Genomic DNA, 19,982 nt, shown 5'->3' with positions numbered 1-19,982 from the left:
GCATTACACAACATACAGCAAATTAAAGCTGCTTTTCCTTTGTTGTGCTGGTGACAGAACAAATAAACAAGCAGCAATGCAGAATGGCAACATCTGAGATCAGCTTTAATTTCTGGAGAGCCCAGAAAAAGGGATATTTTTTATCTGTAGTGCAGAACAAGCTCAGAAAGTTACACTGATTAGTAGACAGAAAATGAGCTTCATGTCACCATCACTAGCCTGAATAATAGCATATGGTACAGCAGATCCATAGCAGGAAAAGCCAGAGAAAGATCCTGAAACACTTATTTGTCAAATTAACAACAATAAGTTCATTTATTTCTTTTGTGTGTGTGTGAGATTTTTTTTATATTTTTGCGTTTGATTACAAATAAGAAGAAATAAATTACTTTTTTTTTTGCTTTCACAAGGACTGTCTTGCATTTATTTTGTCTCAATGCAAAAAAATCCATGTTGCTAAAGAGCCAGAACATTGTAAGTACAATGCGAAATAGGTAGATTTGAGGGCTAGATGAGTATTTCTTTTCTTAATATACCATGGGTTATAGAGTTTGTGATAAGGGTGGTATTTCCAGTTACCTTTGAGAGTAAACATCAAATGACTTCTGCTTCATATTTTGTTCTTAGATTTAGCTTTCAGGCTAAAAAAAGTTAGGAAATTTTCTAGGGATTCTTTAAAAAATGTGAGCACATTTAAATGATTTTGTCTTAGTGTACTGTCAATTTCTATTGCATGATCATGTCTTTAATAAAATTAAGTTTGACTTAATCATAAGTTTAATTAACAAGAAATCAGATGCATCTTCACCTAAATCCCAAATACAATTTGTAGCCCTTCTTCAAAGGGTAAATGAGTGTTTCCTGTTGGAGCCTTTCAAAGTCTTCCACACTGACTTCCATTAGCATGCATTCCCCTCAATGGATGCATAGCTAGAGACAGGTGAATGTTCTCACAAAGCAATCTCAGCCTCATGGAGGGAGTAATATAAATCAAGGAGCCTCAGACAGAAGGGCTGGTCATTAGAGCTCTTCTTAATTCTACTATTACTATTTTTGCAAGTGTTCAGTAAAAAGTGATGACAAGGTAAAACTCTTTATAAAGATTGTACTGCAGCAGCCATGAGACAGAAAATGCTATAATTCTTTTTCTGAACAATGACACAGTATGACCATGAATGAAAAGTGTTCAAAATCTGCCAAATGAGGTTTAGAAAATGTTACTATGCCTCATCAGGATTTCTGTAAACAATTTTGAAGCCTAAATTAATAGTAGGAGGAAGAGGATGGTGTGAGAGACTGATGTTCATGATTAATGGCTCAGACAATCAGCCATGTGCAAAAGCAGCGGTGTTTGCTGACGATGTGAACGGGATCATGGTGCAGGTGCAGGGCGTGTGAGCACCAGAGGGTGGCTAGAAAAAATCAACACTTACTTAGCGAGAACCTGGGTTTTGAGCCAGGTACAGGAAGAGGCCAATAAGAAGCAGATCCTGCGTGCTGGGATAGTGCTTTTTATCATGCCAATATCCTCCACTGCGCAACCGGCTCAGGTGTGACAACCGCTCCAGGAGAGGTATGGGGACATTCAAACATGGGCCCAAACGTGTTCATCCCTTCTGATGGGGCAAGACAGGCTCAGCTATGCTGACATGAGAAGCAGCTGTCATGTCTTAGAAGGGGTCATAAACCATCACAGACCTCTGAAGAGCCCTCAGACTCACTTCTGAAGCCTTCCACTAAAGGACTGCATCTGATCCACAGTGTTACATCCTATAATGTAAAATGCCCCCCACCAGGGGAGGTAGATGGGTGTTCCTACATAAACCTAAGCATGTATTAAACCACTGAACTTTATGTTTCATGAGCTTCCCCTCATCCCCAACAGATCAAGACTATGACCTTCACTTTGATCAGTGGACATTACAATTGCAACAATCAAGTCTTGTTTCTGGATCAGCGGATGGCAATACCACAGAATGAGAGATTATGCTGAATTGGAAGGGACTCACAAGGATCATCATGTCCAGCTCCTGGCCCTGCACTGGACCATCCCCAGGTGTCACACCATATATCCAAGAGTATTGTCTAAATGCTTCTTGAGCTCTGTCAGGCTGGTGCTGTGACCATTTTCCTGAGGAGCCTGTTCCAGTGCTCAAACATCCCCTGGGTAAAGAACCTTTTTTTAATATTCAACCTAAACCTCCCCCAACATAAATAACTTTCTACTCTTATCCTTATTACTCTCTTTCTTCTCAACATATATTGTACTACTCTTCTTTACTTCTCAACATATATTGTAACCCAGACTAAAGAATTCCAGTCGATGCCTTACAAAGCGCCTTGTTGTGTCTGGATAAGTTAAAGCTGGCCAAGTTTAAGTTCATTAAGTGCCTTACTTTGCCTGGATGTTGTTTTAAAATTTGCCAAGTACTTTATTCTACCTTAATGTTCTAAAGTTTGCAAGTAAATGTTTGTTATAGAACCTCCTGAGAAAGTTGCTGTTTTTCCCATGCACCACCCAGAGTGAATCAAACAACCTTCCCCTAAAACTGCTGAGTGGACGGGGGATAGGACACTGCTTATGTATCCATGTACATAAGCAAAATTCGTCTGTCTGTCTGAATTCCTGTCTCATCACTTCACCTTGCTGCACAACACTGCTGATGGTAACACCTCACCCTCCAGCCATGTAAGCAGGACATTTGGGTTTGTAGCACCATGGAAGAGTGCTCATACCAGTCAGCCCATAGCTGGTGTTCTAAGGTGCAAAGCATTAGGGAGGAGCCTGACTCGCCATGTGCTGTCCCCTGCACTCATCCCCTAATTCCTCTATTTGGTTTCTCACCTGGTTGTTGAACACTAAGAGTACCCATATACCTCTTCCTGGTGGAGTTCCTGACAGAGCTACCCAAGGCAGCTGTAACTAAGCCAACTCTCAGAAAAGAAACAATAAGGTCAGTAGGTGAGGTTCCCTACTTAAAGTTGATGTCCCCATTTAAGAGGCGGCTCTTATTACCTCAGATTGTCTTATTAATAAAATTACACTACTTTCAGGTACAAGGACATACTGTCACTTCGCTGTTTATCTCCTGCCCCATTTGTCCACAGACACATGCTCAGGTTAAGGTTATTTAGAGCAGTAAGAACTGTCAATATTTTATTCTGTCTGCAGCAGAAATGAATTCACCAAAGAAATTTTACTGACTTAAACACTATGTCTCAAAAGATGGGCAATAGCTGCAACAGAGGGAAGATGAAAGTCAGGGTCTGAGAACATGAGGTTTGACTTCTATGACAAAACTGGCAAATAAATACCATCTTTCTGCTGATCTATTCCTTCATGTGTGATCTCCCTCATCCTTGTTCTTAAGCCCAGTCATAGTTGTGCTGGATAAAATACCCTGAGAAAGTTTTGTTGTCATTTATTTTATGTTACATTTATAATCTACCTATCATAGGGTATTTTTATAACTTAAATTTCATAGAAAGATTGAACATGTATTTAAACTGTGTCTAAAGCTTTATGTTTAACGTGCAAGCATCAATTCAATAAATCTGTCAGAATCCACACTTGACACTACTGCTGCATCAAAAAAATAAAGCTATCCTACTCTAAATGATATTCAAACAGACTAAATGATCCTTTTCCTGTTTCAGAGCAGGAATTCAAACCTTATTTGTTCAGGATGTCAAATTGCTGGCAATGAGTACTTGGCTTGGCACAGTGTAAATCCTGTACTTAAATTGAATGTGATACCTTTTGACTGAAAACATTCTGCCAATTTTTAAGGCACGCACAACTGGGATTAAGAGGCACTAATGGTGCATTACTTAAAGGTGTCACAAAAGAAAAGCAAGAAGACAAAAGAAAAGCAAAACTAGAGAAACTATTTTAAAGCACTACAGACTGGTCCAAGACATTAGGACATTGCGACTGTTTTGTAGTTGAGGATCCCAGAGTATGATCACTGTGCCTTATCTAGACATTTATTATGTAGTATAAATGGCTCCAAGCCACACCTTCATCTCCCTCTTCATATAGTTTGGTCTGGTTAAATGCAGCCTTCTCCAGGAGCAGTACTAAACTCTCTACTCTTGCTAACTCCCCATTTAGACATTAACATAAGAAAAAATACCCAAACGCCCTGAGCATGCACACATCCACATACATACATATTGTTGCACCAAGAATATTTACAGCTGTATCCCAAATTGCTCAAAAAGTGTCAGCTAAGATTACTCTTAAGCAAAACATAGACAAAAATGCTTAATTTTGACTTCTACACTGCCAAGAGTCTACATAAAAACTAATCCTCTTAAAAAACATCAATTTAAGTTTCCTACATAGGCAATGGAAATAAGAAGGCATTTTTATTGAATTTTACAGTTTATCCAATCTGTTCTAGATATTTGTGTGAAGATGAGATGAACTGCACTCCAGAAGTATCTAATAATTTTCATTGCTTACCAAAGAGCTAGCACATGTGCAGATGAAGGATAAGGTAAATGAATCCCACCTTTAATATCTTAGTCCTACATGCAAAGCTTCCAGGTGATGCTCCTACCTGCATCTCTAAAAATGTCTTCTACTGCACAAATACTTGCCTTAAGATTGGATTCCTATCTTGAATTATACCAAATGTTATAAAGCTCATGTACTTCCATCCCAGCTCCCTCCCTGCTTCAAGGGCCTCCTCCATCCTCTATCACAAGGGCTTTAGTTCTGTACCCCAGTGTTTTGAACTTTGCCTCCAAATCCTTGATAATAGGCAGTTTTAAAAAGATTTTTTTTTTCATTTTGAACAATAAACTATCTCAGCTACAATAACTTCTGTAGCTTCTTTTAATGTAGCATGAAGTAAATTTAAGCAAAGAGAGACACAGCCAGGTCTATGCATCACTTCAGATGATGAATAGGCCTTATGCTAGGTCTGAGAAGTGAAGTTCACCCTTTGGGAGGAATTTCTCTCAAGTCAGAAGAGAACAGAAGGAAACTCTGTTCTCTCTCTCCATATAACTATATTCCCCTTATAAACAAACTTTGAATGTGAGACGCTCTGTAATGCCAAGACTTCCAATTTTATCACAAGCCCAAACACAGTGGATTTCCCCCACACACCCCCATTAAATCCCAGCTCCTGGAGTCATGTGAGTACCCAAGGAATTTCAGTTGTCTTATAAAAAGGTTGCATTTCTGGCCCACACAGAGGCAGAGGAAACCCTGCAATGTGACCCCATTGCACCCTAAACACTCAAAACCAGAAGGCAAATAAAAGAAGCCAAGTACATTCAGTTGTATGATTTTCAGGCCAATCTCATGATTATTTCAAGCCTGATTCAAGATTTTTGGATGGTTTGGCTTGGCAGCACCGAAGACTTCATTATAGTTTCAAAGACTATAAAAAGAAAAAAGTTTCCAAGCTGTATAATTATCAAAATGATGGAGAGTCTGAAATACAGCAGGAATGACAAGCACACTTGGGCCAGCATTTTCAAATGGGGCCTGATAGAGCATGCTTCAGCTATTTCATTGCCACATCCCGACACAGTGGACCTGATTAACCTAAATATAGCTCTCACTGGAAATCAATTGGCTTAGGCAGGAGTTCAGTGACACAGGTCGTTTTCTTGACAACTGCCAAGGGTGAATTTCACCCTGAGAAAGTCACACAAGGGGAGGGAAGGATTGCTGACCTTACTCAGACTGTGTCTTGAGAAAGCAATTTGTACAATGCAGGACAGAGGTTTATTCAAAAACATGTGGAAGTGATTTATGGATTCTATTGAAGCTTTCTGGTATTAAAGCATTGAAATAAGTGCTACTCCCATATTTTGGTTGTAATAAGGGATATATTATGATGTTTCATCTTTAAACAGGATAGGCTTTGAACTAGCTTCCTAAATTCCATCGTCCTTTTATTCTCCTTTTCTGTTCTGCATTTCCTTGATTATTCTTCTTTTTTTTCTTGATAGTCTAAACTTTGGCTACAAGGCAGGCTTCAGAGAATAAGGAAGTACATGCTCTATATATTCTTATTTGGCAAAAATTTTCTGTCCCTCTCCATGTTGAGTTTATTGCTCCCCAAGCAGTCCCGCTGACATTAACAGGCATCTCCTAATGCCAGTGTGACTGTAATATGGAAGAAGAAAAGGAGGATGAAACAGGCGAAGAGAGCCAGGAGGTAATTTAAAGGATGTAATGAGACAAACAAAAGCTTGTAATCTTTCCATGGGTTTTTCCATGGTGAGTTATTCCTTCTTTCATTTAAGTCAGTGGGAAAATTCCTACTGATTTCAGCAGCAATAGACAATAACCATTATTATGATATTGCATTGCCATATTGAAATTCCTATCTATGACAGAATTGTTTCCCTTTTAAATTTAACTCTTAATTCAGTACAAACAATTCTACACTAATGACAAAATTCACTGTGGTGTTCATGCACTTCCTCAACTTTAGTCACACAAGCAGGTCCACTGTTTCATTTTAAGGAAACTCACGCTCAAATCAGCTGTGGTCATCACCAAATTGGAACCCTTTTTGTTTATTTTAAATAAATATATGTGCACAAACTACTCCCTCATCCCCATCAGCCCTGCTGCCATGCAACACCAGAAAGCACAACCCAGAGCAAAATTGTTCTTGATGGCAACACCTAGTAAGCAGTTTGCATATCACCAGTGAGAGAGAAAAAATGGAAAGATGCAGGAGTTCATGACTTTTCAGGGCCAGAGATCCAACATCAGTTACTTAATACCATGTACAGAGGAAAGTCTCTTCACTTATTTATTTACTTTGGGGGAAGGAGGAGGGGGCGAGGGGCTCCTTCAGAAAACCTGCAGGCAGGAGGCCCCAGATGGTGGGGGGAGAGGGGGTGATTCCACTTACAGGCGTCCTGATAGCTATTCTACCTTCTTGAAACATTTTCCTGACAATCTTCAAAAGCAAAGTCCCAATTTGCATTTTTAATACTGTAATGTAATACGCTGTTACCGGGAGACACCCCTGAGTGTTATTACTTATCACTGGGCCATTATAAACAATCATGAAAGATTACAGTTGATCTGCCTGGCCAGATGCATTCTTGAAAACCCAGAAAGAGGGTTAAATGAGAAACAACATATGTAAAAGATTCACAATGCTATATTTCAAATAAGAAACATGTCGGGAGTGGAAAAAAAAAAAAAGCCAAAGAGCATAGTGGTTAAAGAAAAACTGAAAGAAAAACACATAATTGCTTTTAGTCTGTCATTTCCCCCCACAGAGTAGTAAATAAGCGCTTTGATACATAAAAGCCGTTATCAAACAGTAACAAATTAGTTCTTCACCATCTGTGATCCACGCGAGGGGGGTGACAGTTATAGGCAAGATTTTAAAATATGAAATCAACTATTTATGAACTGGTTTCAGAGTCTTGCTGTCTACTTTGCCTCTTAAAACTTGGCCACAAGAAAGAGATGGGTTTTCGAAGCTAACAAAAAACAGCCGCTGTGGTTCCACTCTTTAAATGATGCTAATTGCCGGCTGACATTTGTAAACAAGATGTTTCCTTTCCTACCATTGCCTACTATAGCTCAGCCTCACTTTCAAGAACAATATCTCACATGAAAAAAAAAAATCATTACTCTGACCTTACCAAACCCTATTTCTTTGAACTTCTTTATGTTACACTTGGTTGGCCCATTATTTCATGCGAGACCCACTGCTTCAGAAATCTTGCAACTTAGATCTTATTTCTTTCTTGGTTCTTTGCCTTCCTGCTTTCCTTCTTGCCCTCCTTCTCACTTTCTCTCATGCAGGCACAGTTTCTCACTTTCTTGCTTTCTGCCTGGCTTCTTTTCCATCTTTTTCTCTCTCTCCCTCTCTCCTCTCTTCTCTCTCCCTTTCTCTTTTTTCTGCTTCTTTTTCTATATTTTCTCTTTTTTTTATTTTCCCTGCAGAAGCACCTTCCTTTGGAGCTGAATAGATGAACAGATATTTCAGCTCCTAATTTTAATAAGGGAAGTGCCGAATTTTTCACAATGTGTACCTATATATTAATGGACAAGTAACCCTAACTTAATTTAGGAGAAGGAAAAAACAACTAAAACCTACTCATTCTTTACTCGTGCATCTAGCATTTCTCTTTTTCTTCATTCCTCTGTGCAGAAAGGGTGTTTTACTGGAGCGAAAGCAATTAAATTTCAGAGAGATGGTGGTAATTTGTTTCTGCTTGGGAAGTGAGTGCTTTTGAAAAATGAGTTTGAATTGATCTAGGGTTTTTTCCATCTCCTCAATGGAAGAAACAAAACAGAATTAAAAGCCTAAAATGTAAGGAGAGCCCATTACTTAGAAACTGCTGAGAATGGTTAGTATTATTTTTTTGAAAACAATGTTTTTTCTTGAAGTTTGGGGCAATATGAAAAGGAAAAAAATTGCATTAACATGCTGTGGATTGCTGCATTTCATGGGACAATCCACTGCCTTTACAGCGTACATTTTTACTTTCCGTGAAATACAATGGACATTTCAGCAAGAATACAAAAGTGAAAAAGGATTGACCTTATTCCCACAATCCCACATCCATTGACTACAGTGCCAAGAGCTCTTTCATTTAGATTAAGAGGCTTTGACCGACAACAATGTATTTCTCTGCTGTCATCATTTTCTTCCAATACAATAAATTATGTACATGTGGAAAATAAAAAAGAATATACAAAGAGACAAATTTAGATGCATCTGCTTAGGTCCTTGAACAGAGGAAGAAATACACACTGGCTTGGGTGCCCTAGGCTCACTGATAATTGAATTATGTGAATTATAAGCTGAATTTTTCACTAATATTTCGGCATCTGTAGTGGCATCTATCCCACCAAATGTAAGCATCTATAATGTACAATAAGCATAAGAGCCACCTGTCTAAACCCAGTGGATGCAGATTTATCACATGATAACACATCAATATCACTGAATCTGTGACTGAGATAGGCAAGCAAGCAGAAAATTAGTAGAAAAAGAAAAATGTTCCTACAAGTATTCAACCTAAATAAAAATAGGTACTAAACACAATGTAAAAACTGTTTTTCTTTCATTAGAAGAGGAGTGTGTGTCAAATGCAAGTGTGGATGCCCAGCATTCAGTGAAATTAATTCTCTCTCTCCATACAGTCTTAAAGTGGTGTTAGGTAGAGTCTAACTGACCTCAATCTATATCAGTAGTGGGCAACAATTTTTAATTCCAGCATTTTTAAAAGTAAAATGAAAAGATTTCCTTTCATTAAATGCACAATCATTTTGCTGGGTTATGAAAAATGTTCAGTCTACATTCCTATGATCAAAGTCTTGGTAGCATCAGTAGTATGCTAACATCAGCATTAAAATGTAACCCTTTCAATTCCATTCTGATAAATTATTTTAGATACCAATATTTTGCTTTTATGACAAAATTCATCTAAGGGATCAATATATTTCTGAGATGGCAACATATTGTCATCAAGGTGCAATTTAAATTCACTGCATACCTTGTTAGAATAGTCACGACTCAGAAATTAAAGGGCTGGGAGGCTGCAATCTCAGCTGGAAGCAATTTGTACTGGTAATTTCAGTGCTCCTGGTATTTATAATGCTTCTGAAAAGGATTTAGCTTTCTTTATACTTGCACCATTTAAAAAACATAATATTTTCAACTTTTCCTCCATTTTCAAGAGTTATCTGAGATTTCTCCAGTAATTCAATTATATCTCACTGATTCCTCCAGTACTATTCATTCTCCATTTCTGCAATACATGAGTGTGACTCTACTGAGGCAGTAATGATTTTTGCTGGCTTCCAGCTGTTCCTGTTTGGTCTCAGGTGGCCTGGCCACCAGCCTGGACAGCAGTTTTCTATGTCTGTCATAACATTTCTGTTTCTTTTGCCTTTCAGCTGGATTTGGAAATTTGGTATTTGCTCAAGTTTAACTCTTGTGAAAAGAACAGCCAATTAACATCTGTTAAGGAGTAGGCACTCTTAGTTCTTTTCTTATATTTAGCAATGTAAAGGACATATTTTCATCTCTGCTTTCAGTTTCTTTGAATATATAACTGAATAATAGTGTTAAATAGGATAAACTTAAATAAATGCCTAATTTCAGTATGAGAATAGCTGCAGCAGCTTCAACAATTTCAGTTATTTTCCTGCTTTAAAAACTCTTTGCTTTTTAAAAAAGCTTATATCTGTGGTTTCCCATGCAGAGCAGATTTCATTGTTTCATTTTGCTAAGAACTAAAGCTTCCTTAGAGAAAGGTGTATAGCCCAGTTAGGCACTTTGCTCAATATTACTGTTCTTAATGTCTCAATAGAGACATTTGAAAGAATTTGAGGAATAAAACCAGACCAGAGTTACTGTATTGGGCAACATAGTCCATTTTCTATACATTGATCTTAAGTCTGTTTCTTTGGGCAGATAATGTATAGTACACATCTAGTACATATATGTATGATGTATAGATCTATACAAGCAGTTCTAGAAGCCCCTTCACTTGCACAGGCTGTTCTATACAGAGGAAAAGAACAGAAAACCACTTTTCAGGAGCACAAATGGATGCTTCATCAAGTGCTTTAAGATTTAATCAGGGTGCCAGGCTGAAGCAGGATCATCACTGATGAGAACATATTGAAACCCCTTAATTAATCTGTTTTCTGAACCACATGCAGATTGTTATCTGTGAATACGTGATCTGATATAATAACTAAATATATCTTCAGAGAAGCAAGTAATGTCCTAAAAGTTTTGAAGTAAGCAATCACAATAAGTAATAAATAATGACAATATATTTATGTCAGTGCTAGTGATGGATTATCAAATTATTGCTGATACATACCAGACTAGATTTAGTTTTTGCCATTGCAAGATTATCGAACTGAACTGGTTTAATCTGGACCCACAAGGACTCTCAGGTACTGTTTTTGTAGTGCTGATGAACAGTCTCCAGCTTGTACCGGTGCACAGCATAGGGATTTTCCCAAGTGCAGGCTTAATGTTTGCTTCTGTTGAACTTCATGAGGCTCCTGTTCTTGGAGCCTGCTGAGGTTTTCCTGCACAGGCAGTTTCAGTGTTGTTTTCCAGTCATCAGTCTCACTGTCCCTGCCTGGCGTTGCCCTCACACATGCTATCTGTACGAAGACTTTACCAGCCCTTCTATCAAACACAAAGTGACACTAGCCTTTAAGCTCTCTCAACACTCTCATATGTATCCTGTCAGGTCCTGTGGGCTGGTGTATGTGTGTGATCAGCTCACCTAAGTATCTCTAAGGTGACCCTCTCCAAAGCTTCAATGTGTTTCTATCTTCCACAAATTTTACTTGGCGTGCAGATTCAAGAGACCTGAGGAAAGACCTTTTCTGTGAAGGCTCTGAGCACCTCATTCATTTCCCTGCCCTCACAAGCAGCTCTACACCTGCCCCAGTGTTTTCTTCACTGATAACAAGTCCTGCAGAGGCCATTCATGTTGACTGCATCCTTCACCAATTTCCACTTAGCCAAGGTCTGGCTTTCCTAACTCTCCCAAAGTATTTGGGTATATTCCTTCTGGGTTACACTTCTCCAGTTTCCACCTCTTCAGGTCTCCTTTTGAATTCAGTTTTAGCTCCCCATTCAATCAAGCTGGTTTATTTAACAGCAGGCTGGATGGTTCTTGTGTTTCAAGGAAATTATATATAGGTCATCAAGCTTTTAATGGTTCCTTTGCTCTTCAAGGCATCCTCATAGGATCCCACTCATCTTCAAATACCAGTTATTTCATTTTATAACTTAATCTCTTCAAAATGTGAGGTTTAGCAGCTCAGTAGCCACAATTTCTTCAGCTAGTTAACTTACAGCCTGTTCTGAGATATCTGGCATGTTTTCAAGGTAAATAAATGAGCTGCATAGACATATCAGTGGGGAACTGTCTTTTTCTTTAGTCTTCTCCATCATGTAGAGTAACTTCTCAGTGTCTCATAATTGCTTTAAAATTCTGACAATTTTGAAGCTCTGCTATGTGAATTTTGTATTTAACATTCTTGCACCAAAAAAGCAGGGAATTGTTTTCTATACTGCTAACAGAATCTGCATGTGTTTATTAATTCCTTTCCATTTAGCATGTAATGTGGCAGTTGCAGATTTTCTGCTTCAGCATTAGAAGTTGATTCCACATGAAGATAAAGGCAAAATACTATAAACAAATTTCATCTGCCTTATGATCTGTTTGGACACAAGAGTTTTACTCCTTCCATGCATACAGATGAAAATAACCACTTGCAAGCATCAAGATATTCTTTCCAGCCTTTCTTAATCATCTTTCCAGGTAGTTAAGTGCTGTCCTTATCTAAAAGTCTCTAAAATCTCTTCCAAAGCTTTGACCCAGTCAGTTGGTGAATTCTGGCTTCAGGCCACATTACACAATCACCAATTAGTCCCTTTCTCCTCCAAAAACAATTTTTCTGTCTAGGGAACTATCTTGGTTCAAAAAACAATATTATTGTGTGTGTTTTCCAAAACACCTGTTTAGCCAGATACACCTTATTTCAGCCACTACCTGAAACACAAACTCTAACCATTTAAGATCAAAATACTAAAACTGCAGTAAGAGTTAGACTGATTTGAGTGGCACCTAAAGCTGCATAAAAAATAACAAGCCATGCAAGTCATATTCAGATAAGTATTTAAACAAGGTGGTTATGTTTATTTCATCGTACTCCTTGCAATGCTTGCCATTCTTTGCTTAGGAAATGATGCAAATGCCATAAGGAAAACAAATACCACAGTGTGATAAACAGCCAATGTTTATGATAATTTCCTTTCTTTGAAAAAGTTATTTTTTTTCTTAGAAAAAAAAATGCAGTAATGATCCAAAACAGTGTAATCTTGTTCTACCACAAATGTTGAATGTTGAGTGTGTTTTAAGGGCCCAATCTAATCATAGATGTTTGAGTATACATATGACAAGTCTTTTTCCAATATTCTCAGAAATATATTTCTTAAATTGCTTCAGTATGCAGTCTGTATTTTCTGTAAGTAAATACAAAGTGTGGTACACACAAGCAATGCTTAGAAATTATGCAATCCAGCAGTTCATTACATGACGCCAATACAGAATTGTCCCATAAATAGATCTTATTGGCTTTAAGGAGGTAAATTTTAAAGTTCGAGTATTTGTGCTCAGTTCAGATGAGCACCACTCAACTTGGTTGCTTATCTGAATACTCTTGCATTCGAAAATTTAACTGGAAACCTTAAAAGAATCTAAATACTCCCTGCTCTAAATCAAGACTGAAATATCTTGAGCACTGTCTTTGTTGTGGTATTTGGGTACTTGCTTTTCTAGTCTCAGACAGAAACCAGAAGTGCAAAAGCTTGTAAAAACTAGAAGAATGGAAAATTTGTTAACAAAACACTCAAAAATGTATGACTGTTTGGAGGTCTGAGGCACATAGTTTAGGACATTTGCCATTTATCTATAAAAGAAATGTTCAGTATTCTATTTCTAAGATTTATGATCCTCTGTGAAGTGTACTACATAATATACTTTAAAATAAAGATATTTGTATATAATTATAAGCTATTTGTAAGAGCAGAGATCCATTACATCTGCATTATATTTATTTTTATTATATTTTCAATTGTGAAATTATGTGAGTCAACAAAAGATTCATTCACTGATAACAATGACAATTACTCTTTAGAAAGGGGGAAGATAGAAGAAGCATTGTGGGAGAATAATCTGCTTCTAGAAAGGTTCTTAGCTGCCCAGATTTTAACAATTAAAAACAATGACAAGCTGCTGTAGATCTTGAAGTCTGATCCCTGTCTGTATTTGGTGGACAAGTCAGAGTGCCTGGTTCTACCAGATTATCCAAGCAGCATTTGACATGGATGGGAGAAAGTGTTAACCAAATAGGTGAAGAAAAAAGCAAGCATAAGATGTACTGAAGCACTGCTGTTTGTTCATAATGAGTTTAGAGGAAAGCTTACCCAGATGCACACATACTGAAGAATGCCAGGGCTCCAGACAAAATATTTCCCTGGTTTCCCAATACCATATTCCCATACATAGATAAACAAATGCATTAACCTTTCTAGTATTAGGGGGGAAAAAAAGGCCAAATCAAAATTTTCGAAGTGAAAAGTTATACTTATGAAATGCTTTTACTGAAGAATATAGGAGAAAAGAAAATAACTGTACTTAAAATATATATTAACCAAAACAGCAAGCTCAGTGTTTGTGTCCTCTGATGTTCCATAAAGACTAAGACTGCTCTTCCTACAGAGTCATGTTGTCATTTGCCACTTTAGCATTGGGAAACAGGACTTTTGACATACTAGTGGATCAAAGAATTTATTTTCAAACTACTGGCTTAATTAACAGAAATATTCATAATATTTATATTGTAATGGTATAAATCATGAAAAATTATTACTCATTCATACTGCCAAATGACCCTGGGTAGAAGTCCAATGATAAAAGCTTTAAAGTATCAATTTTTAGAAATACCCAATTCTCATTAAAAAATGTTTATATGTCTAATGTACATTAGCTAAATGAACATAATATGTCTAATGTTCATCAGTAAATTCAATACTTAGGTCATTGCAAAGACTTTTGGAGTTTTTGCCACATCAAGGCCCCCTTGAATCAAATTCAATTTTTTTTAATATTTCACTTATTATTTTGTCCTTCAAATCTAAATGCTCAATTCTTCACCTATGCTGTGTGTACTGTAGTTTATCACAGGTCCACTGCTACCCTCTGCTTCTGAGCAAATCCCATCCCTTGACTCCAACTGGAGAAGTATTATGGAGGCTTAGTAGGAGCTCTCAGTGGAGGAGACATGAAGAAGATCAGTGATGTACTTTAACATCTCAAAACTAAAATTTGGAAGCAGAGGAAGGAATGTGGTCCTATAGATAGTATAGAGGAATGAGGAATGGGAAGAGAAAGAGAGAGAGAGGGAGGGAGGAAGGAAGAAAAAAGAAAAGAAAAGAAAAAAGAAAAGAAAAGAAAAAAGAAAAGAAAAGAAAAGAAAAGAAAAGAAAAGAAAAGAAAAGAAAAGAAAAGAAAAGAAAAGAAAAGAAAAGAAAAGAAAAGAAAAGAAAAGAAAAGAAAAGAAAAGAAAAGAAAAGAAAAGAAAAGAAAAGAAAAGAAAAGAAAAGAAAAGAAAAGAAAAGAAAAAGAATGTTTTTCCAAGGAAATTTTTTTTCTGGAAAGCTACTGACCAGTCAAGGCCACGTTGGTCCTTCCCAGTCTATTGCTCAGTTGAGAAAACACATAAACATATGAAAGCAATGCATTGACAGTACACTGACAGCACTGCTGTCCTCTGTGCCTTCACAGAGTCTCTACCTGTGCATTAAAAAAACAGTTCAGGATCATTGCTACAGATTAGGATGAGCAAGAGTTCCATCACAAGCATGGATATGGCTCCCCATGCTTGGTGGCCATGCTCACCAAGGCTTGATTTGCAGCCCTACCTGCCTATTCTACATGTGGGTTCTCTGGTCAGAAACCTCTTCCCTGGTTTTCAGCCACTCCAATCCCAGTGATAAGAGGAAACAGGCACAAACTGAAACACAGGCGCACTGTCTGAGGACAAAGAAACATCTTTTTATTGGGAGGGTGACTGAGCACTGGAACAGGTTGTCCGGAGATGTCATGGAATGTCCATCCCTGGAGATATTCAGAAGATGTATGGACATGGTTATGGGAAACAGGGTGTACCATGTCACCAGAGGACCTCCAGAAGTTTCTTCCAACCTCAGCCATTCTGAGGTTCTATGATTCTGCATGCAACATGATCCTTCCTTGTGCCTCCTTCCAGCACAGAGTGATAATATGTGCTTGACACACACCCAACCTGAGTCCTGTGAAGTCATTTTCAGCTGAAGCCCATTTCTGTCACTAACTAAACTCTACTGACTAGGCTTTTACCCTCTATCTTCTTTGAAGCAAGGTCAGGTTTTAGGGTGTTTGGTGTTATGAGAGTCAAACAACTAAGAAGGTATTCTTTAGCCTAGATAAACCTTGAGGTTAACACTGCATTCAACCTAATCATCATTGCACTTAAGATTTGACATATACTTTTTAACCTAACAGGAATAAGAATATTCTTGAAAAACACAACTTAATTGTCCCCCAGCTGGCAAATTTTTATCATCAAAAGAGGTTTTACATATACAAAAGATAGAAATTACATAATGCTGATTCTCACATGCTGTTGCACAAATATTTTCCAAACTAGGAAATTTTCTCAGTGTTTCTACCTCTTTCCCTTCTATATTTTAATGGCCTTCTGTGAGGTATGACATTTCCCTCTTTTTAAAGATGAAACAAAAGATTTCATACCTTGCCCATTTTAAGTTCCCTTACTTCCTGTAAATCTGCTGTATTTTAAGTGTCAGTATTATCTTTTTCTGTAAGAGTCTAACAGACATTAAAGTTAATTAATTCTGGACAAATTCTAGAAACCATGAAGAGCTCACTGTGTCCCATAAGTAAAAAATTAAGAGATATGGTAAAATTTTAAATGTAAAGTTGCACTAAAGGTTCAGTGTCAATATTGCTGTAACATGTCCTCTATTACTTGCTTGTGTTTTACATCTATTTCAGGGTTTAGATCTTTTTTTGTTACAATTTTGTATAAACGTAGCAAACCCTGTGGATTGTGTAAATTGAGATGTTTGCATTTAGTTAGTGAGGAAAGTTAAAATTGAACTAGGTAATTATGTCCAGATATTTCTTTCTTTATTGTCATGATCATTCTTCATGCAGCATATTTACTACCTTTTTCAACTCAGAGCCTTGAGTGAACATATGTTCGACAGTAATTCATTTCTAAAGCATTTATAACTTTATAATAATTGACATGCTATTTCAACAAAGAATTTCTACCACATGTATTTTTCTTCTATCAGAATATATAGTTAAAGGAGTCACATATTGGTAAAGAAATGCAATGTAAATGTCTGTCTTATCAGTTAAACTAAAAATGCTGCTGTGGGTTCATTTTGGCCTTCAAGTTACAAAAGTACATTGTCAGTCCCTACAGCAGCATCAATATGAATGTAAATATTAAAATAAAGCCTCTCTCAATATTTGAGTCATCATTGAATTTCATTGATTTTTTTTTAATAATGTTGTGGTAGAAACACTTTATCACCTCTTAATTCATAATAAACAAATATTTTTCTTGTCTGAATTAAATTAAAATTGGTGATTTTTTAGTTAGAGAGCAAGAGCTCTGAACCAGGACCCTTTACCATGTAAAGGAAAGAAAATCCTAAGGGAAATCCTTTACTATACACAGTAAAGCATTGGGCTGGATGAAAAATACTGAATTTCAAATGGTTTTAATGGAAAGTAAGACTTTTCAGTTGATATGCTGGCCAAAAAAAATCCTTTTTACACAGAACTATCAGCTGGTCTGCAGGCTAGAGCTAATCCAGCAGTATGTGCATCATACTGTAGATACTAAATCTTGGCGACAGAAATCTTTGTGATTGGATTTATTGTTCTTGAGCAATACATCCCACGATACTCTTTGACACTGGAGTTTATTTAATAGGATCAGTCCCAGATTCTTTCTTCCAGACTCTCCTATTTCATTGCTCACAGTGGGTTCTTAGAAGTTCATTTTCTTACATGTGACTTCTTCATAAATATGAGACAGAAAGGTCTTATTTTATTTGCCATCTGTTTATACTCCTTCAACGTTCCTTTTCTACATTAACTTCCACATCTGGTTCCACACTTTCCAAAGCAGGCCAAAAATTATGGCCACATCCACTACCTTCACGACCCTCTCTCAAATTCATGAATTTATCCACAGTAAAAATTGCCAGAGTAACAGTGTAATTTGAAGTCTTTGAGGAAGTTCATTCCTTTTGGGTGCTTTGACTTCAAGCGTCTTTCCATTTTTGCCAGACTGAGGAAAAATTTGGAATATATGATTACTTCCAGGAGTTACCATACCAATATTGTCCTTGTATCCCACTTGAAGTGTGGGGTGTGTGCCAAGTACCATGTGCTGTCCACTGTGAGGGTATGTTTAAATGCAGAGGGGTTTGCCCACAGAAATGCGACTGAGATCTATGACTCGCTTCATGTAATGTCTGAGAATAAAAGGTTTTTACATGGCTATGATTTCCCACCCTTGTTAGCTAAGCCAGATTTTCAAGGGTGGCCTAGAAATAAGCGTGCCTACTATGCCGAGACCATCAAGTTAGGAAGTCCCTGTTTCCTTCTCCCACCATTCACTGTAATTGTTTTGGATTCTTTTGACTTTGATTAAATGAGACAACTAAAAGTTTTGAAATCTGACTGCTCATGGCTATTCTTCTCAAAGCTCTCAGTTTTGTCAAATTTTTATTCTAATCCTCTTTTCCTGAAAGCTAAATAATGACAGGTCCCTCCCACTGACCTCTGCCCTTGTGTGCCTCACCCCAATGCTGTTCACACATGCTGCTCATGTTAAAAAAATACACAGAGATTTGAGGCAGAGGGGTTAGCATGTCAAGAAAAAGTGTTTGATGGAATAACTTGACTGAAGGTGGTCAGCTGCATCAGCAAAAGACTCTGAGCATATTCTTTGTCCACTCCCTTTGTGTCCCCTGAATACCTTCCAAGCATTTGAGAGCTGCAGTCATATTACCTGAGCTCACTTTTCAGAGACACACTACAGAGGTTCCAATGTTGTAACTCAGCAGCTCCTCCACCACCAAGGGATTATCCTGATGAAATGTTACTATTTCCTGGTTTAGGCTTATAGTTTTAGTAGTTTCATGACACCTCTATTTCTATAGGATAATTTTAACTCCATAGCCAGCCTTTTTCTGGAAAGTATCAAGGCAATCAAGGTAACTTTTCATTGCTACTCAAAATAAACAGTCTATACTTTCTAGCAGTTTCTCAGTGTTTCTTTCATTCCTTAGTGATTTCTAAACTTCTCAGTTTTCTTTTTAATGCCAAAAGAGATTGCTAGACTCTGGGGCATTAATTGCACCCTAGGTACCAATCATTTTATAAAAACCTGCCCACAGATGTTGCAATGAGCATTGCAAAGTTCCATGAGTACTTTAGAAATGTTGGCCTTTTTTCAGAATCAAGCAAAAAAAATCTGACCATGGGATCTTTCGAAATATTTACCTTCACACATTGCAAAGTATATTTTCACCTCCCTGGGAGGATTTTGAGACATGCTGCACATATATGTGTATGGATATATATATATAAATATGATCTTCTAACGCCTCCATTAAATGTGTGTTGAAAAAGTACAGCCTGTTTCTTACTTCTCTGAGTTTATGATAGGAAAAGGGGGAGAAAAATAAAGACTCAAAATTTTTTGCTTTCAAGAGAAAATAATATTTGTGACATTGAGGAAACAGGAAGGAAGGAAGTTCTCCTTCATTCACTCAGAGGTAAATGAGCTGGTTTTGATCCTGAGAGCTTCTAATATTTAGAATCATAGATTCATAATTTCTATGCTAGACGAGGAATTAATTCTGTGATTCCTCGATAAAATTATTTTGATTGAGAAAGATCCTTAAGGTCACCGTGTCCAATTGTTCACAACAGTGCACCCAAAAGTCATATCCACGTTTTTCAAAAAACTTCCAAGGATTCCACCACTTCCCTGGGTACCTCATTCCAACAGCTAACCACCTCTTCAGCAAAGAAATTTTCCTAATACCCAATCTAAACATCCTCTGTGGAACTTAAGGACATTTCCTTTTGTCCTGTCACTTGTTAGGAGATCTGTCTACACCCTCCTTTCAGGAAGATGTAGAGAGTGATAAGGTCCTCCCTGAGCCTCCTTTTCTCCAGGCTAGACAATCCCAGCTCCTTCAGCTTCTTCTCACAGGGCTTGCACCTCATTGCCACCACTAGCAAAAGCAATAGACAGAAAAAGACAATGAGAATGAGCAGATTGATAGCTCTACATCCATAGAGCCCTTGTAGGCAAGCCCCAGTTAATCACGTTACCT

Source organism: Molothrus aeneus, chromosome 3, assembly GCF_037042795.1.
Source record: "Molothrus aeneus isolate 106 chromosome 3, BPBGC_Maene_1.0, whole genome shotgun sequence".
Lineage (NCBI taxonomy): Eukaryota > Metazoa > Chordata > Aves > Passeriformes > Icteridae > Molothrus > Molothrus aeneus.
This window is presented reverse-complemented; position numbering follows the sequence as displayed.